Source organism: Aquila chrysaetos, unplaced genomic scaffold (genome assembly GCF_900496995.4).
Source record: "Aquila chrysaetos chrysaetos unplaced genomic scaffold, bAquChr1.4, whole genome shotgun sequence".
NCBI classification, from domain to species: Eukaryota; Metazoa; Chordata; class Aves; order Accipitriformes; family Accipitridae; genus Aquila; species Aquila chrysaetos.
In genome coordinates this window covers 19,614-29,691 of record NW_024470387.1, presented here as the reverse complement: position 1 = coordinate 29,691, position 10,078 = coordinate 19,614, and positions in this window count along the sequence as shown.

Genomic DNA, 10,078 nt, shown 5'->3' with positions numbered 1-10,078 from the left:
CGAAGGAGTCGGTGGCGGCGTGGGACCCGCTGCCGCCGGTACCGAAGGAGTCGGTGGCGGCGTGGGACCCGCTGCCGCCGGTACCGAAGGAGTCGGTGGCGGCGTGGGACCCGCTGCCGCCGGTACCGAAGGAGCCGGTGGCGGCGTGGGACCTGCTGCCGCCGCTACCGAAGGAGCCGGTGGCGGCGTGGGACCTGCACCCGCCGGTAACGAAGGAGCCGGCGGCGCCGTGGACACGAAGCCGACAGTACTGAAGGAGCCAGTGCTGGCGTGGGACAGGCAGGCGCCTGTAGCAAAGGAGGTGGCGATGGCATGGGACACACTGCCAGCGGTACTGATGGAGCCAGCGGCAGCGTGGATAAGAAGCCGCCAGTATGCAGGGAGCCGGCAGCAGCATGGGGGTCGTTGTTTAACCCCAGCCAGCAACTAAGCAGCACACGGCTGCTCACTCACTCCCCCCCACCCAGTGGGATGGGGGAGAAAATCGGGAAAAGAAGCAAAACCCACGGGTTGAGATAAGAACGGTTTAATAGAACAGAAAGGAAGAAACTAATAATGATAATGATAACACTGATAAAATGACAACAGCAACAATAAAAGGATTGGAATGTACAAATGATGCGCAGTGCAATTTATCACTACCCTCCGACCGGCACGCAGCTAGTCCCCGAGTGGCGATTCCCCGCCCCCACTCCCCAGTTCCTATGCTAAATGCGACGTCCCATGGTATGGAATACCCCGTTGGCCAGTTTGGGTCAGCTGCCTTGGCTGTGTCCTGTGCCAACTTCTTGTGCCCCTCCAGCTTTCTCGCTGGCTGGGCATGAGGAGCTGAAAAATCCTTGACTTAGTCTAAACGCTACTTAGGAACAACTGAAAACATCAGTGTTATCAACGTTCTTCACATACTGAACTCAAAACACAGCACCGTACCAGCTACTAGGAAGACAGTTAACTCTATCCCAGCTGAAACTAGGACAATGGGACTGGCAGCCGCCAGTAGGGAAGGAGCTGGCGGTGGCATGGGACATGCCGCCAGCGGTGCAAAAGGAGCACCTCTGCCCCTGCGCCGCCTTCTTCCGCTGCGCCGCGCCGCGCTGCGCTGCGCCACCGGCCAGCCCGGGGACTCCTCCTGCGTCTCCTGCGCCGGGGCGGTGACCCGGCACCCCTATCTAAAGCGGGGCGGTGGGCGCGCACCCATGTCACTCTGGCGGGGCCAGGCGGCCATCGAACCCAGTCAGCCAGCATGGCCCGGCCCAGATACAGCGGGGGTCACGACAGGAGCCGGCGCCGCCGCCACCACACCACGCGTCGCATCCTCCGCGGGCCTCGTCGCCGGTACGGGATGAGGCGACGCAAGCCCGCGGCACGCCGCCGCCGGCACAGGGTGCGGTGGTGGGATGGGAAACGCAGCGGGTGCTGCTGAGCAGACCCCAGCACTGGGCGGGGGGCTGCGGGGTGGAGGGTCCCATGCTGAGCCCTGGCTTGATGCTGGGTCGGCTGCAGGGCTGTCCCCTCGCACAGCCGGGCCCCCCCCGTACCCTCCTTGCCCCCAACGTGTGGGGCGGGATGGGGGGCAGCTCCGCTGAGCCCGGCCACCCCTGACTCCATGCTGCCGGACTACGGAGGCCCTGGCTCCACCAATAAAGCTGGAATGCTGGCATGGGCTGTGTGTGTTCTGGCTGTGTGTCTCCCTGTGCGCCGGCTGCGTGTCCCCCGCCGTCGTGTCCCGTGGGTGGGCGTTCGCGTCTGATGGGATGGGGGGGGGGGGGTGTCCCGTGGGTGCGCCTGTGCAGGACCAGCACGTGTCTCCAGGGCTGGAGATGCCCCAGCCTTCCGGCTCCTGTGCTGGGTCTGACCCCCGTCTCCACGTCCCAGTCCATCATCTCCACGTCCCAGTCCACCTCCACGTCCCCATGTGGCAGGTACACCCTGTTACGGATGCACGACTAACTGAATCCAACAGGTGTTAAAACTCAGATTTATTCTTCAGCAAAAGTTAGTTAGAAGTCCGGTAACATGTTGTAAAGCCAGCGGCTCAATGATGTAAAGAGAATTAATACGACACGGCCGACTTAAGAATCCCCAAGATTGAAAGCGATGGCTCAAAACGCGCGTATCGCTCCCCTAAAAGCTGAGGGCTCTCTCCCTCGAGGAGTTACCTCGGGCGATGGAGGGGGAGTCCCCGACTGCAGACCCGCTGCTCCCAGGAAGGCTGGTTCCAACGTGTCCTCCGGCGGGACCCCGTTTACACCCCTGTCGAATCTGACCGGTGGTCATTTAATCCTATCGGCTAGGAGGGTCACCTTGGTGTTCCTGGCGCATCTCCACTGGCCAGTTCCAATTTCAGCCCGCGGCCTCCAGGGTTTCCTTCCCCTTCTCCCTTCCTGGAGAAGTTTCGTTTCCTGCTGGCAGGAGGGGGGGGCGGGATGTACTGCCACACCAACATGTTACGGACTTGTCTAGCCGGGTGCTGGACGTTCTGTCCAGAAGGATACTGTGAGAGACGTATCAAAAGCTTTGCTAAAATCCCAAAACCCCACATCTACTGCCTTCCTTTGGTCAACTCGATAGGTGACCTTGTCGTAACAGGAAACTAGGTTGGTTAAGCGGGACTTGCCTCGTGTGAAGCAGTGCTGGCTCTGACCAGCGACTGCATTGTCTCTCAAGTGGTTTTCAAGCACTCCCAGAATAACTTTCTCCATCGTTTTACCGGGCACTGAAGTGAGACCGACAGGCTGTAATTAGCAGGGTCTTCCTTCTTACTCTTCTGGAAAATCGGGACAACGTTGGCCAGCTTCCAGCCAGCCACGACCTCTCCAGGCTCCCAAGACTGTTGAAAAATAATGGGAGAGAGGTCCTGCAATAACACCAAGAGGTGTCGTCATGATATCGTGACGTTATATGACAACATCAGGGAGCGGGGACTGTCGCGCTGGAGTCTGTCCCCATCCCTTATCCATCGGTGATGGCAGCAGGCAGCTCCAGGCAGGCTTGAAGGCAGGGAGAAGCCCCGGGTGGATAACCGAGGGGCAGCCTCTCCCTCTGAGGTCCCTGGCAGAGTCACGGCATTTCACGGCATTTCAGGAAGAGGATGAGGCCGGCACGAGGACCTGCATGCGCATCCCCGCCAAACACTCCGGCTCTGCCGGCAGATGTGGGAGTTACGGCCAGAGACGGCTCCTGTCAGCAGGAGATCCCCAGGGCTTTTCCCAGACTGGGCACAGCTCCTGTTCGGGCAGTGTCCCTCTGCCCGTCGGGGAGCAGAAAACCCCCAAGGCATTCAAGATCAGCTTTGCAGCGGCAGGCAGGAGCCCAGGCTCCAGGCGGGAGCTCTCGCTCCAGGCTACAGACCCAAACCAGGGCACAAAACAGAGAACAAATGATGGCAAAGAGTGGACAATTCCTTCAAAACCGGGTGGTGCCACATGAGAGGATGCTCCAGGGACACCCGTCACCCCGTGCTTCTCTCTGCCCGCGGGCTTTGCCTAAACCTCCCCTGCACCCACCTCTGGCCCAGCCAGTCCAGCCTGACTCGGCCTGCTTTCTGACGAGGAGCTGGAGGGGAAAACCTTGTTCTGGGGCTCTGCCGGGAAGATCACCCGCACCCCACTGCACCCCTGCACTCAGCCATCCATCCGTCTGTCTGTCCACCCACCCACCTGTCCGTCCTTTCCTTCCTTCCACCGGGTACGTTTCCAGTTCCAATCTGATCTAATCCAACCTAGTCCCATCTAATCTAACCCAGCCTAGCCTCGGGCAGGTGTCTCACCCTGCTCCCCAAGGCCAAAGCCAAGCAGCAGCACCTCCTTGCCCAGGGGACCCTGCGCCCCAATGCAGGGTGCCGTGGCCTGGGGGTGCCTCCGTGCCACCCCGGCTGTTGTAAGCCGGGGCTGGTTTGGGGCTGGGGAGGCGATTTCATGCCGCTCTGAGCAGGGATGCTCCCGCCTGGTGCCCGGGGCTGGCACGGGGCTGCCCGGTGCTGCTCCTCCTCCCTCACCCTCTCTCGGACGGCTGCCCCCCCCCCACGAGCACCCCATCGCCCCGGCTCGGCACAGGGGGTCCCGTCTGCACGCTGAGCGCAGGCACCGAGGAAATGCCTCAAGAGCAGGCTACGTGCCCCCTCCCAGCCTGCCACAGGTGGACCCGGGACAGCTCGGGGGGTCCCCGGGGGGGTCCCACGGACGCGAGGTCACTCCACCGGTGCCGACAGCCCCAGCTCCTCCCTGGAGCCCCGGCACCAAAAGCCGGTCCTTCCCGCCTGCGGGATGCAGGAGCCGTGCGCTCCCTGCTGCCCCATGGGGAAACTGAGGCACGGGCCGAGTATCTGCGGATCACCAAGGGAGGGTACGAGAGCGACAGGGACTGAGGGCAGCTCTTGCTGGTCCCCTCTGTCACCCACCGCTCTGGTCCCCAGGAGGTTTCCCACTAAACCTCTCTGCCCACCCTTTCTGGGGCCTTTCTCCCCATCCCTGTGGGGTCACGGGTGCCCGGGGGAAAGCCCGGGACCACGTGTGCTGTCCCAGGGTCTGTGCTGCACGGGGTCCGGCGATGGCGATGCTGCTGTCCCCGTGCGTTTGTGTCCCCCCCCGCTGATGAGGTGTGTCCCAGTACAGCAGCGGGGTGTCCCCAGCCTGGCTGCCCACATCCCCGGGAGCCCCCCCGTCCCCTGCCCTGACTGGCGGCAGGAATCGGTGCTCAGCCCGGGGCTCAGTCAGGAACCGTCCTCAGCGATGAACTGACACAGGACGAGGCTTTGCAGACCATTCCGGCTGTTTTGGCCGTGGGTGCCGCGACAGGAGCACGAAGATGCTCCTGGTCGGCACGTTTAAACGCTCCCAGATACACGGGCGGTAACGATGCTCGGGAATTCGGCACCAGCCTCTCCTCTCGGCACCTCGGAGGAGAGCGAGTGCCGCCGGCCACGCCAGCGGCAGCAGGTTTGGGGCTGGGAGGGGGGGATATCCCCACCGTTGGTACTGGGGCTTTGCAGCTGTGCCAGCTGCGTGTCCCCCTCTCGCTGTGGCATCTCTCCAGCGAGGGATTTGGCTGGACCCTCTCCCGGAGTCTCCTGGGTTCCTTGCTCTGCTCCTGCCAATGCACCGCGGCACGTCCCACGCCGAGGACGTGCAGACCCCGCGGACGCGCTGCCTGCAGGCAGAGCGGGGGGCAGAGGGAGCAGGCAGGAGCTGGATGCCGAGCAGATGGATGCCTACGGCAGGGGGGGAACTGGTCTTCCAGCCCCCCTGTGCCACCCAACCAGGGGGAGGGCAAAATGGGGCTGTCCCCTGGCACCCCAGCAGGATGGCCGGGACCCCTATGGAGCCGTGGGGGCTCTTGGGGGTCCCTCTGCAAAGCCCCCCCCCCGGGCTACGGCAGGACCGGCACATCTGCAGCCCTCCGGCTGCATCCAGCTCCCTCCTCTTGCCCCCCAGCCGGGGGTGCTGCCAGCCCGGCTCCACAGACGCAGGGCTGGGGAGCTGAGAGCCCATCCCGTCCCGTCCCCGTCCCCGTCCCCGTCCCCAGCCCAGTGCCCAGTTTTGGGGTGCCTGCGCCCTCTTTTTCAGCAGGACCGGGAACCTTGGCCCCCCTGATGCTGGCGGAGCGGAGCATCCCACCGGAGGCTGCTTTCCGTCCAGCTCCCGGGGGGACCGGGCTGCCTCACGAGCACCGCCTGCGGGATCCGTCCACAGCCCCAAGTCAAACCAGGGGAGAAGTCCCTCTCCTCCGGAGCCACCAGCCCCATTAAACGAGCAATTAGCGCCGCTCAGGATGTCACCACGCGGCTGACAGGCAATTCCCAGAGACAAGCGGGCTCCGCCGACTGTCCCCGAGGAGCTGTACAGACGCATATGCAGGGGAAGAAGGAATTTAGGAAACGGCCTTGTGATTATTCCTCGAGCTGATTTATTAACTCCGAGGTCTGACTTCTCGCTCAGGTCCCCTGGGGACACACGGTGCACAGAGAAGCCCAGGCTGCATGCCTGCCGAGCGAGCGGCTCCCTTCGCCCCAGGCCGGGGTAAAGCAAAACCCAGGAGAAACGGGACAGGCTTGAGGTGGAAACCCAGCAGGAAGCGGGACTTGGGGTGCTGCTGCTGGGAAGGTCTGTCCCAGTCCCATCCTTTTCCCCAGGGAGAAAAGGAAGGAGGGGGAAGAGATGAAGCCGAAGCGGGGGGGGCAGGGGGGGGGGGTGCCCTGTTGCTGCCTCTAAGGGCAAAATTCAAGCCAGAAAAGGCCCAGCCTGACCCAGCAGGGAAGTGCCAAACTGGGTGTTGCACCTCAAACCATCCTGCACTGAACTGGGAGGAGAAGAGCCCCGTGACGGGGCACACACCCCCTCCGGCAGCACGGGCTGTGCCTGCAGCTCTGCTTCCCGGTGTAGCAGGGGGAAAAATCAGCTTCACCCGTAGGAGGTGTACCGATAAAAGGGTTTGGGGGGGACGGGCTGCAGGGTTTGGAGGGTGTCCTCCCTGGGATACCAGACGCCCGCAGCAGCACTGGCGAGGGGAAGCCAGGAGAGGACGATGGCAGGACCGGCCTGGCTCATGCCTGGTACGTCCCCGTGCCATGGCAGCAGCTCCACGCCGGGACCCTGTGCGCCTTCAGCTCCCACCCTGCTTCCTAAATTTAGGATTAAAGATCAGCTCCGAGTTTTCAAAGCACTCACAGTACCCAGCCATGGGCACCCACATGCAAAAGCAGTCTGGGGTCTCCCTGTGGCAGTCTGAGGTCTCTGGGGTCCCCTGTGCACGGGGACAGCCAAGGACAGCCTGCCCACCCCTTCCCAGCTGCACCCTGCTGCTCAAGCCGGGGGCCTGGGGGAACCTTTCCCCCCGCCCGGAAGGGGGGCTTTGCCATCTGTGAAAAATGATCATGTCCAAAAACAGGATTCTAATTAAAGTTTACGATTTATTACACGAATAGAGGTAAGCAAACAGTGCTGGGTGCACCGGGTGCCTCTGCTCTACCAAGGCACACCCCGTCAGGTCTAATTGTGCAGGTTAAGTACAGGTTCTACATACATATTCACTAGATTTCTGAGAAATGTTATACATATTCATTAGTTTTCTGGGAAACTATTAGTATATGCAAATGTCCTTTATGCAGGCGCATTGAAGGTCTCTGGTGGCTCGCGTGGCTGATTTTGGGGCTCCGAAACAGACCGAGCTGCGTGGCTTTGGGCCCAGAAACAGAGGTCCGGCCCTGCATTTTTGGACCTTGAGAACAGGCTCGGCAGCCGGGGTTTTGGCTCCCAAAGGGGCCCCGAGTCCGCTGGCGTGGGGGCCAAAAGCGGAAGCCGGCGTGGCTGGTTTGGCAGGCAGGTGGGAGGGTGTTGGGGGCTGCGGGGGGAAGCAGGGGGTGGGCAGGGTGCGTGGACCCTCCCCGGAGATGGGGGTCTGGTGGTGTCGGACGCCAAAGTTTGGGAGGCCGGCGCGCAGCAGGCCGCACTCAACTTCTGCGATGGTCTGTGGGGGGAAAGGCGCTTTTCAGACCCCACGTGCCCTCTTTGAGTCCAGCTCTTCTTTCTGCGCTGCTCAGAATAGTTGTTAAGTAATTAATCGCCCGAACTAACGAATATTTATACGGCGTGTAACTCTGATGTTTAATCCCAGTGCTCCAGTTTTGACAGCAGTTGATACACAACCTTGTGGAAAGCCCGGACCGTTGCACATAGCTGGAGCTTGTAAGGAGAAGCAGCTGAAATCAGCCGGAGCTTCAGCACGGAGCTGGGGCTTCAGCGAGCCAGAACTGTAGCAAGCGGGAGCTGGAACGAGGTGGGGTGTCCGCTGTCTGGAGCGTGCATTAGCCAGAGGCGAAAGTACCTGCGGCTGTAACGAGCAGGAGCCGTGATTAGCTGGACCGTCCGTCGGCCGGACCGCGCTCCCAGCACGGCCGAAGGGCGGCCGGGCGCAGGCAGGGCTGTCCGCAGCAAGCAGCTCCGAGCAGCAGGGAGGCGAGCCGTCCTTCTGCCGGCGGGGAGCCCGGCCTCTTCCCTCGGGGATGCAATCCACGCCATGCTCCTCTCTCTGCATGGAGGGTCTCGCCCGGTCCGTTCCCGCGGGCAGAAGCAAGGTGGGCGTCCCCCGGCTCTCCTGGGGCAGCCCCCCTGTGAGGGGGCGCGGGCGAGGTGTCGTCGTCCCCTCGGTACCGGGCAAAGGGGAGAGAAACGGGCCGGTGGGAGCTCCTGGGGTGCGGAGAGCCCTTCCGGCAGAATCCTCCCCTGTCTTTTCACCGTTGGCTGGGTGCGACAAGCAGGTTCATTTCTTTGTCTCCTCTTTTCCCAGCGTCACCTTCCGCGTCACACGAAGAAAATCCTGCGTGGGTAATTCCGCTTGCTGCTCAGGTAATCGCACGTATCGGGCTGGGGGAGCGGAGAGAAACACTTGCGAGTTCGAGGGCACTACGGATGCTCCACGTTAAACCCACAGAAAAGGCCAATTTGCTGCTAGTGCAGAAAAGCTGATGGGAAAATTGCTGTTAACAGATCGTGCCCTGTTCTTGCACTGGTCCCTTGATACGTTTTTGCTTCAGGTGAAAGAACGAAATTTCGTGTCTGGTAAATTCAGAGCTGCCTGTTAGCTTCTTTAGGGTCGAGTGTTTCTCTTCGCTCTGTTCATACGGATTTTATGGGCAAGTTGGAAACAGCCTTTTACTTTTTTATGTGTAACTGAATTGTTAGGAATATGTGGTGTCCCTGTAGTTCATTTTTGAGCACCTAGATGCCAGTAGAAATGTCATGAGTGAAACGTGATGGAAACTGGTACTTAAACTTGATTTTTATTTGATTTTTTTTTTTTTTTTTTCTTCCCCATTAAGAGTGTCAATGGCATGTTGTCCCATGGCACAATCCCCATTCCGTTCAGCGGAGTCTTCAGTCTAGGACTTCTAAGTAAAAAAGTTTGTCCTTCCAAAAAAGGACTAGTCAGTCATTCATAGGACCGAGGCATAGACTTGGAGAGTCGCTTAAGTACGTGACCGGAATTAAAGCCAACTTTCAGTTGATGTTGCTGCTGTTGGTCTTTGCTTTCATTGATTTCTCCAGCACTCCGTCATGGTTGGGAGCTCTGAATCGTAATGTGTTTCAGTCTCTAACACGTTTCCACCTCCCCGCCACCCCCCCAAAAAAAGGAGAGGCAGTGTCTAAAAGTTAATTAGTTTCCTCACAAATGCGTGAGTAAATCAAATTTGAGTTATGATGATTAAAACCATAAAAATGACACCGGTCTGGTGAGACAATAGCAGATCTGGACTACTTCTGAACAGGCATTCATCACACGCAAAAGTTGTCAGGGTGCGGATCACCTGCGCTTCATGCTCTGACGAGACAAAATGCTGAGGCAGGGATGAGCTCTGAAAGGGGGGGGGGGGGGGAAGCTACAGGGTCACGGTTTTGTTTTGTTGTTGTTTGTTTTTAAAAGAGTGCAATATTGACTGGTGCCAGCCTGCAGAGCTCTTCTGCTGCCTGACCTCTCCTTCTCTTTCATGGCTGTAATTGTCGTTTGGATAATTGTAGAAGAGCAATTAAGTTACTTGCCTCTGTGAATGTGCTGGTAATACCAGGAAGGCAAATGCTTGAACCAGTAGTGAATAACTTGGCTACAAGTAGAATTTCTGAAGGAAGAACAGCAGCAGCAACAGGAAGCAAATAGCAAGTGACCTAAAATTTGTGTGTCAAATGCATCAAAGCTTTATTGCCAAATGTTGTTTGGCGATATGTTCCAAATAGCGTTTTTTGGTAAATGTAAATTTTCAGGAAGTTCGGGGTTGTGTGTAGTAAAACATGTCCCTCTGTGTATGCGTTCTGCTACGTAAATAGCATGGGTCAGTGGCAAGTCCAGCGGCAGGGCTGTTGTTCCCTACTCTCGACGTTGCCAGAGCAGTGTTGCGGTATTGAGACCTTAACGGACGGGCTGAGGAATGGAAGGAGAATGCCCGTTTTCTGTAAGGGCTCAGAATGCCAACCCTTTTCTCTGTCTGCCGCTCCCCTGAGCGTGAGATGAAGCTGTTTTATTTTTCTCCCTTGTTCCTGGTCTAAATATTTCTGAAGCTGTTGCTGCTGTGGGTTTGCAATTTGTGTAA